At 40.3% G+C, this 10270-nt stretch overlaps 1 long non-coding RNA gene across 1 annotated transcript; it reads right to left on the bottom strand.

Moving 5' to 3' along the window:
- Window positions 1-6318: 6318 nt before the first annotated feature.
- On the bottom strand, window positions 6319-9815 carry LOC135276069 (uncharacterized). The gene is made up of 3 exons (XR_010343636.1): window positions 9762-9815; window positions 6807-6908; window positions 6319-6403 (listed from the first exon to the last, which is right to left on the bottom strand). It is a non-coding gene; the product is annotated as an uncharacterized LOC135276069 (long non-coding RNA).
- Window positions 9816-10270: the final 455 nt, after the last annotated feature.

The following is a 10270-nucleotide window of genomic DNA, read 5'->3' as shown; positions in this document are numbered from 1 at the left end:
TGGACTTTTATTTTCCAGGATAGTCTGTTTTCCTGGATAATATAATCAAAGTATGATAAGATTTTTTGAGCGGGGAGGGGAGCAGGACAGTAGGGACTCCTTGTCCCAAAAAGAAAACCTACACTTTCAGGTGTGCTGGCGGCCATTGCATCAGGACCCTGCCCTTCACACAGGTTATCCCATTCTGAAAATGTCTTCACACTTTCTTATTTCCCATGTTTTAGTCTTTAAACTGGATCGAAGTAGGAGTTTGAAGCTACAGCATTCGATGAGAGTGATAATGAGGGTGGCATGTGCAGTTCAACTGTAGTCTTTTACTATAGAGTATCCCTGTGCTAAAGGAAAGCCTTGTGTGATAACAGTTCCAGAAGACTGAGGAATTCAATGACTGAGATAGTCACAATTAAAAGCTTCATTATTTAGTATTTCAGCAAAGCGGGGAGGAGAGAGATTTCCTCATGTGCAGCCCTGCTTGCGTCTGTCAGTCCCTGCAGGAGGAGAAGCAAAACTAAAAGGTGTCCCTCATCCATACAATATTCTATTTAAGGAGAATTCCTGCTTGCTTAGGATATAACCCTGGCCACCACCCTCTTCCCTGTCCAAATGTCTTGCAGACAGCTACTTCAGAAAGCCCTGACCTGGCTTAGAGATGAGTAGTATTCAAAAAGGAACACACACAGTATCTATAGACGAAAAGAGGATAAATGAAACAAGAAAACAAATAAATTCAGTTTAAAAAAGCTTCACTAGAAAAATATTGCCACAAAACAGATGACATTTATGACCCAACATACTGTCATGAATATAAAAATAAAAAAAAAATAACTTAATGAAACAATCACCTTAAAAAACAGGAGCTAAAAAAAAAAACCAAATATACAATAGTTCAGGAAATATTTAGCAAGACAATAGGAGGTGAAATACAAATTGGCAGAACTTAGCAAAAATGACAGCCTAGAAACCAAGACCACAGTGGAAGCAGCAGAACAGAGACCCGGATTCTGCTGGAAACTGACCATATCCAAGTCCACAAAGAACACGCTACTAAACTTCAAAAATTAGACTGAGTCCAAAAAATCTTCTCCAATCACAAAGCAATTCATTTAAAAACTAAAAATAAAAAGAGTAAAAAAGAAAAATTCTACCACCTGGAAATGCTAAACTATTCTTTCATGTGCAACTCTTCCATTAGGGTTATATTTTTAAAAATAAAACTAATTAAGGGATATATTTTTATAAATGAAAATAATTAAGCTAGTACATATCAGAACCCATGGGACAGAGCTAGGGCAGAATTCTGGGGAAAACTTAAAGGTTTAATATTTATATTATTATAATGGAAAGAAAGAAAACATCTAGGTATAGTTTTTTTAAAGTAAATATTTTGGTAGAAAGGAATGTGAGATGTGAGCAAAAAGGAGATAAAAAATAATTTTTAAAAGTGTAAGAGTAAAAATTTAACACAAAATATAAATTATATAAAATGCAACTTTAAAATGTTATTGAGGAAAAAAATCAAAGAAATGGGAAGGCATACCATATTCCTAAGAAGGAAGACTTAAAGCAAAAAATGTAACTCTCCCAAAGTATCTTTAAATGGAACATGAAGCCAATAAAAATATAGGATTTTAAAAAACTAGATAAGCTGTTACCAAAACTTATAAGAAAAATCAACAGACATTACTCCATGTCTGGTAATAACGGACTCAGTTATTTAGATTAATTCTTCCACTTAAAACCATGAATATTTGGATAAAATATAAAACAAACTTGATTTTAAAAGCACTGAAAAGCTGACAAGATAATCAGAACTTGCCATGTAATTAGGTTTTGTCCTGATTGGATTTTGCCCATGGCTGATCAGGTTAAGTTGAGTTGGCTGTGGTTTTCATGGATTCTCAGAATGCAGAAGACAGAAGTCAAAGGCCAGGACTCATCCAAGGCAGGAAGGAAGGCCTCATAGGAAGCCCTTGACCCACATTAAGCTGTGATTCCCAAGGGCTTCACCCTCAGGGTAAGGGCAAACCAAAGGTAAACCTGCTCCCCTTCCCTCCCCTCCCCTTTGCTTAGTGTCAAGGTAACTCTTTCATGGACCATGAGAGAGTTACCTTGACACTAAGCAAAGCAGAGAAAAGGAAAAGAAAACCTCTCCCTGATAGGATGTCATCACTGAATCATTGGTCGGCAGCATTTGCCCATATGCTGCCCAAATACATGTCTTTGAAATGAGCCAAGAAACTTTGAGCTATGAATTTAAAGTGATATGCAACTATAGTGTCTCCAAGCACCTGGCAGAAGCAAACACTAATCATCTCTGGAGGCAGATAGTTTCATCCTAGGCCTTGGGGATGTTGTCTGAATGACTTTTCAAGGGCACTAGGCAGTACAGTTGAAGACTGCCAAGCACTAGAAAACAAAACACCAATAGCTAATGCCAGCAAAATAGTACCAGAGGGGAGTTAGACAACTGCAGCTGTTTGAGTGATCAGACACGGTGTACAAAAAGCTATGCTAATTTTATTTAAATAAATGAAAGATAAGATTTAAAATATCTGCAAGAAATAGAAAACAATAAAAATTGACATTGTAGATTCGGAAAAGATCAACTAGCACTTCTAAAATTAAAAATAGAGTAACAGAAAATGAAAAGTCAGTGAATGGATATGGTGGCAGATTAGACACTGTGGAAGAGAGAATTAGAGAACTGAAGAAAATGTGAATAAATTATACAGAATTATAGTGCAGAGAGGCAAAGAAATAAAAAAAAAAGCAGAGTGGTAAAGAGACATAGAGGACAGAGAAAGAAGGTCTCTTTTCTCCAAGAACGTCTTTCTTCCCTTTCAAAAGTGTAATTGTTATTTCAGAAGATGAGAAAAAAGTGAGGTGGTAAGTTATTAAAAGAATAATAATAACTATTAAAGATAAGTGAAAAGAAATTTGTATCAAGACACATCACAAAGAAACTGCAGAATATATAAACAAAGAGAAAATCTTAAAAGCAGCTAGCTAGAGTTGGGGTGTAGTGGAGTATGATAATTAATGAAGAAGACTACCCTACCAGGTGTCAAAATACATTGTAAAGTGGTATTGGCATATGGGTAAGTAGATAGAAATATATATGGGAAATTAGTATATAGCAAAAGTTTGTAGTTTGAATCAGCAGAGAAAAGGCAGCTTAAGTCAATAAATGATACTAAAATATGTAGACCTCTGAAAAAATATGTATATACTGAGATTCCAATGGACCTAAAGTTTAGAAAGAAAAAAATCTCATAAGAGTACTAAAAGAAAAAATAGAATATACTTTAAAAATAAATTTGGAATAGTAAAGCCTTTTCTACATATAATAAAAAGCTTGGAAACCATAAAATAATATATTGATAACTTTCACTACCAAAAAAATTTTAAGTGTGTCTTGTATAATAATGTTATACATGAATACAAAACAATGAACTAGAAAAAACTTCTGCAACTCATTCACTGATTAAAGATAAATTCTCTTTAGATGTGTGAAGAACTTGTACAAATCACTGTGCAAATATTAATCAAATGTAAGATGATCAAAAGGTATAAAGCATTCACCAAAAAAATAAAAATAAAATGAAACTATCTTTTAACCATATAAAAAGATACTCAACTCCATTCATAAAAAGGGAAATGCAAATTTAAACTAAAATGTGGTACAACTGCTCAATTATCAAACTGGAAAAGATGAAAACATTTGACAGTACCTGCCTTGGCTGTGATGTAAGGAAGTGAGTTCTCTCATGCATTGCTGGTGAGGATGTAACTTGCTACTATCTTCTTAGATCAAGATCTTAAATCGTGTGCCCTTTGGCCCAGAAACTTTGCTTCTAGGAATTTATCTTACAGTTATATTCACAAATACATGAAATGAACTCAAACAATCATTCATTACAACATTGTAAGAAAGGAAAGCTTAGAAATAACCTAAATCTTTGTCAATGGGGGACTTATTAGCCTTCTGCCACAGTGCGTTTTTCATTTTCCTGTCTTACCACTCACATCCACATTACATGGCACATTTATTCTACCCCTCAGGGTTCTACACAGTACCAGGTGTCCAGGCTTGTAGGAAATTAGGAGAGGAGAGCGATGCTGCTGAGGGTAGAACCAGTGACAATGGGCAGCTGTTGGCCTAATGACGAAAAGACAAACTACAGAAACAGCCAAAGAACTTCAAAACTCCCACAAATCTGTAACACCATACAAGATTTGAATTTTTCTCCTTTTCTTCCTGTAAAATCTTTGCAAGTTTTTAAAACCTCCTGACATGCAAATTTATCTTTATTTAGGCTTCTATTCAAATGGTCCACTCTTCATTCTACTCAAACAACCAATCAGACTTATTCCTGAGCTTCAGTGATGGACCCTGTCAGCTCTTCTCCTGTGGCCACACCACTACCCCTTCTCTCTCAGGGCTCTCTCCTCACATTGTGAAGCTGGCATCCAGGGCCCCTTCCCCTCGGGATGCCCTGTCTCCACTATGCTGACGGCACTCCTGGTAGCCCCCAGGCTCTGCCCTCCTTTTCTGTCTTATTCCTGGAGTCCTTCTCTCCTGGTGCTGTAGCCTGCTCCTGTGGCTTCACATGTCATTTGCAATGCACCCATATTCCCAAATCCAAAGCACCCTCTCTCTCTGAATTTTACCTCTAATTTTAGTTTTCAATTAAAGACTGTTTTTAATCCAATCTTTAAAGTGCCTTGCAAATGCTCTTCCTCTACATGAAGCCTTCCTTATTTTCACTGGTAGGATTGTGGCAGCCCACCTCCCAATCCCTGCCCATGCTTTCTTATGGGTGTAATACTAACCCTTGGGGGTCAAAAATGGGTTCTTGGAAGAGGGAGCAAAAAAATTGATTCCTTTAATGTGTAAGCACAGACTGCATACCCCTCAGGGTATGTATATCAATGGATATACAGTATATCTATAATGTCAAAGTCTCCTGGGGGCAGGGAAATTAGGAAAAGAAATTCTTGAAAGGCTCCTTATGAATGAGCGAGCATGAAAGGAAAGTTTGGAAACATTACTCTTGACATTTGCACCAAGATGTCAAGGAGACATGCCAAGTTCAGCTTGTTCAAAACCTAATGAGCTCCCCTCCCTCATCTCACTCCTGATTCCCCAACCCACGCCTCCCCCTCTACCCTCATCACAGTTAATGTCATGGTCAGTCAGCCACTGCCCATACCAGGGTTGTCAGTGATAGTTGGTGTACTTCCTGGCCTCACATTCTATATCTAATCATAGTGTATTATTAGTCCTTTTTCACACTGCTGATACATACCTGAGACTTAGTAATTTATAAAGAAAAATAGGTTCAATGGACTTACACACAGTTCCACTTGGCTGGGGAGACCTTGCAATCTTGGCTGGGGAGACCTTGCAATCATGGCTGAAGGTGAAAGGCACATCTTACATGGTGGCCAGCAAAGAGATAATGAGAGCCAAGCAAAAGGGTTTCCCCTTGTAAAACCATCAGATCTCATGAGACCTATTCACTACCACAAGAACAGTGATGGGGAAACCATCCCCGTGATTCACTTGTCTCCCACTTGGTCCCTCCCACAACACATGGGAATTTTGGGAGCTACAATCCAAGATGAGATTTGGGTGGGGACACAGCCAAACTGTAACACATACTAAGCCCTCTAGGTTGTACTGCCACCATCTCTCTTGCATCTGTCCCTTGCGCCATGCCAGCCACCTGCCTGAGTTTAGGGCCAGGTCACCTCTTGCCAGGAGCACTGCAGGTGGCCTTCCAAACTATTTTCACAAACTCCTCACTCCAATCTATCTGTCATTCTGCCACTAGAGAGAACTTTCTAGATCACAAACTCATGATTTGATGTTCATGTATTTGAAGTTTGATTTCAGTTTGCTTCAAATAGAAAGTCTCTAGAATAAAAGATGTCAGCATTTTTTCAGATCCCTTTCCCATACTTCTCTACAGTCATGCTCTATTCTACCACAATTGACTGCTGTGCCTTCCCTGGAATTCATTCCATGTGTTCATATCTGTCTCTTTTTGTATCAAATCTTCTCAGAATTCCTCTTTCCAGTCTTTTCACCTGAACTCCTATTCCTACCTCAAGGCCTGCTCAAATGTTCCATTTCTGTTGAGGTTCACCTCATGTGATTCCTGGCAGAAACACTTACTGCTTTCTTTCTGCTTCTGCAATGCAACACACATGTTTATATAACAGGGAATGGGCCACACTGCTTTTCAGTTGACCCCTTTCCTATGTGAATTTGAAGGAAAAGGATACTTACCAAATCGACACAGGTTTTGAGAAAAATACTCCTACATGCAAAGTGTTGTGCTGGACACTGGAACAGCAGATGCGAATAAAGAAGGCTTGCCTTCATGAAGTTTGAAATCTGGTGGGAAAGATAGGTATTCAGCAAGTCAGTTTAACAAATAATCATTTAAATACTGCTGTGAGAAGGGCTACAATGGAAAAATACGGGATGCTATGAAAGAAAAAACAGAGAAATCCACCTTCCCCCAAAGGGGCTGACAGAGCTTCTCTGGAGAAAAGACCTTTAATCTAAGACCAGAATGAGTTATCCAGTGAAGAATATTTTCCAGGGTGAATATATTTCAGGCAGAGAGAATGGCACTTGAGGATATGTTGTGATGAGAAAGAGCCTGAGATCACTGAAGACCAGAAGTAACAAAACAAACCAACCAATATACAAACAAAAAGTGGGTGTCCGGGCAGTCAGAGAGGGGCGTGGCATGACACTACCAAAAGGATTTATGACGAAAGGAGTCACTCACTGAATCTGAAAGGGAATCTTCATCTCTCACTCCTGGCCCCACATGGATAGACCACTGACCTGGGTCCATGTGGCAGTGTTTCTGTCCTTTTTGTCATATTGCCTGAAATATAGATTCAGAAATATTTTTTTCTATTACCAAAAAAAAAAAGCACCACAAATTCTGATAGAATTGGATGATTCTTGCCCAACACCTTCTAGAAACACTATAATTTCATTATATGCTGTTTTGAGACCGTGCTTCTTACACAAGTGTCTAACAGCCATGCAAGGTGTGATTTTTCAGGATATCAGCTTGATGCATGGTAACACGGCCCCAAAACGAATAAGAGCATTTTACTGTGCTTGAAACTCTGGGGTCAAGTCATATGGATATGAATGTGGAGCAAAGCAGTATGGAAATAATATGTTCAATTTTATGACTGGTAACTCATTGGCTCATGCACAGCTTTCTCCCGGCTTCTTTGGGAGTAGTTTTCCTGCTGCATGGCACGTATTTGAGGGGCACTGGAAGTCCCACAGTTTTTCCACACTACAGTATTCTCAGTGTAGCAAGTAGAGATGGAATGGAGAGTGGGTTTGTCAAAACAAGCCAGCCCCACATTGAAAAAGTCACATGTCCATGGTGCTATCCACAAACATGAGTCACCCAGGGAAGTATGTAGATGCTTGTGACAAGAGAGGAGAGGCCTAAAAATAACAGTTCTACTGAAGGGTGGAGCTACAGGCTGATGTTGTGTCATGCTTGGCTGCTGTTTCTGAAAATTCCTCCAATTAAAGTAGCAAGTGGGATGACGGCTGCAGATACCTGCTCTCAGGAGAGAAGTGTAGCAGGTATCCATTGAGGGAGGGATTTCAGGGTCACGAAAGCCTCCTTATTACTTATTCTGTGAAGCTGATGCCTAAAAATCCGTACAAGAACCCCACATCTTTAGTTAAAGACTTTGATGCCCAATGAATCAGAAGCACAGCACATTAGGCTATTCTCAGTGACATATTTGAAGGTTGCTGGAGCTATAAGGATGCTCAGTGTCTTCTTTTAATTTCTTTTAACTTCCTCTTGCTGTTCCATATACTCCATGAGGGCAAGGACCTTGTTTGTCCTGTTTCAGTGTCTAGCACAGAGTAGGAGCTAAATAAATATTTGCTTAAGGAAAAATGGAAGGAATGTGTCTAGGCAAGGATACTGAGCAGGGAGCAGAAACTCGCCCAGGGTCATGCAACCAATCAGCAAGGGTAGGAGGGAAGCCAGCCTCTGACTCTCCTCCCAGTGCTCTCACCTCTCCAGTAAGCTAGCAGTGCTTCAGTGTGGCTAGAAGTGTCTTCTTGAGGACAAAGAAGACCAAACACAAGGTCTCTGGCTACCAGGCTGAGGAAGACACTATGAGGCAGGAGTTCTGAGGAGGTCAAAAGATCGTGAACTTCACTAGGAGGAGGTGCAGACAAAGCTTGCCACTGGAGGCTGCTCAGCAAAGTTTCAAGGGCACAGTGGTGCTCCTTTCTTAGCCTGTTGTGTTTGCCTAAATTTGTTTTTTTATAAAACCTAGGAGAAAAGCGCAAGTTCCTGGAGCAGAAGGGGCTGATGGCTTGTGGTCTGCTCAGGACCACAGACCTCACCTTATGCAGACAGCTCTATGGTCATTAATACTGATGGCATGTGTGCTTTTTTGTGTTTTATTTTTTTCTTTTAATAATCAGACAATAATTTACATCTGTACATTGGCAAGGAGCCACGATGAAGAGCATCCAATAATGGAAGAAGCCAGACAGGCAAGTGGGCCGGCTGGAAAAGAAAAGAGAAGCCAGACATGGTACTTTGTCTTCAGTCTCTGTGGATAAAAGTGCTTAAAGTTTACTGTTGGGAGAAGGGAGGGGAGGGAAAGGTCTTTAAGGATTCCCAGTGGATATAAACAATGGTCATTTTTGAAGCCAGTTTGCATTTAGTCTCACACTGTCTTGTCTTAAAACTCTTCAGAAGTGTGAGGCTTCTGAGAGAGTGAGGCAGTTGTAGGGGCAGCAGGAGAAGCCTGTGGTGGAAGTGGGGTGTAGGGAGAGGCATGAAGGACCCTCCTGCCCCATTCCTCAATGGTGACCCCACATTCCTCAAGGCACCTAATAAAGAAGCAAAGCCCTACCTGGCTAGAGGTCCATGTTCCAGAATAGATGGGTTCTACCTCTGTGCCCAGTCAATGGGATACCCAGGCTTTGACTTTGGGTCACTAAAGATTGTTCCTAGACAAGGGTCCTAGCTCACAAGTCTGGGGGCAGCTTGGGACTTTGTTTAGACCAAGTTTACCAGCTTGGTGTGAGAATAGCATCAGATATTGGTTATAGTGGTGCCTCTTTTCCAAAGGGGATATGTTCCAAGACCCCCAGTGGATGCCTGAACCTGGAGTACTACTGACCCTCCATATACATCTTTTTCCACGTGAGAACTGAGATGAATACTAAGTGACTAAGGGTGGAGAGTGTCTACAGTGTGGATATTCTAGACAAAGGCATGATTCATCACCTGGGCAGGATGGTGAGAGATTTCATCATGCTGCTCAGAATGGAATGTAATTTAAAATTTATGGATTGTTTATGGATTCTGGAATTTTTCATTTAATATTTTTGGACCATGGATGACTGAAGATAACTGCAATCTAGGAAAGTGGAATTGCAGATAAGGGTGACTACTATACAGGTTTACGTTGAATCAGTCTTCCTACTATGGCTTGAATGTTTGTGTCCCTTCCAAAATTCATGTTGAAATGTTATCCCCAAGGCAACCACGTTAAGAGGTGGGCCCTTTAGGAGGCCACTAGGCCATGAGGGCTCTGCCCTTATAGATGGGATTAGTGGCTTATAAAAGGGCTGGAGAAAACCAGTTAGGCCCCTTTTGCCCTTCCATCTCTTTCACCAGGTGAGGACACAACAACAAGATGCCGTCTTGGAAGCGGAGAGCAGCCCTTACCAGACACAGAATCTGCCAGCATTTCAGTCTTGGACTTCCCAGCTTCCAGAACTGTGGGAAATAAATTTCTGTTGTTTATAAATTAGTCTGTGGTATTTTGTTATAACAGCGTGAACAGACTAAGACACCATCCCAGTCTGTGTATTTGGACATAGGATTAACAATTATTTGGTTCTCAATCCTTGCCACACAGCTGCTGCCAGGGGATGGGGACAGGGTGGTGTCAGCAATTCAACACTGTCTTTCCTTCTCCCTTTGGTGCTTCTTTCCTTGCTATGATGTTAAATGCAGGTACTGTGATCACTCACCTGACTTTTGGTTCTTATGGAGGTGTTTTCTTGCAGGATGGTACTTCAATTGGGTGTTCCTTTGGCCAGGGTTGGGTGGGAACCAGTAGCTTTGATCAAGCTATCGCATGGAAAAACCCACAGGGATCAACTTACTTCATGTTATAGCCAGAGTAGGTTCTAGAATATAGTGCTCAAGCAGCTTGTGGGATTTCAATTTAG

The sequence above is a fragment of the Aotus nancymaae genome, unplaced genomic scaffold, assembly GCF_030222135.1.
Source record: "Aotus nancymaae isolate 86718 unplaced genomic scaffold, 86718_ANA_hifiasm-v0.15.2.pri h1tg000020l, whole genome shotgun sequence".
NCBI lineage: Eukaryota > Metazoa > Chordata > Mammalia > Primates > Aotidae > Aotus > Aotus nancymaae.
This window is presented reverse-complemented; position numbering and strand designations above follow the sequence as displayed.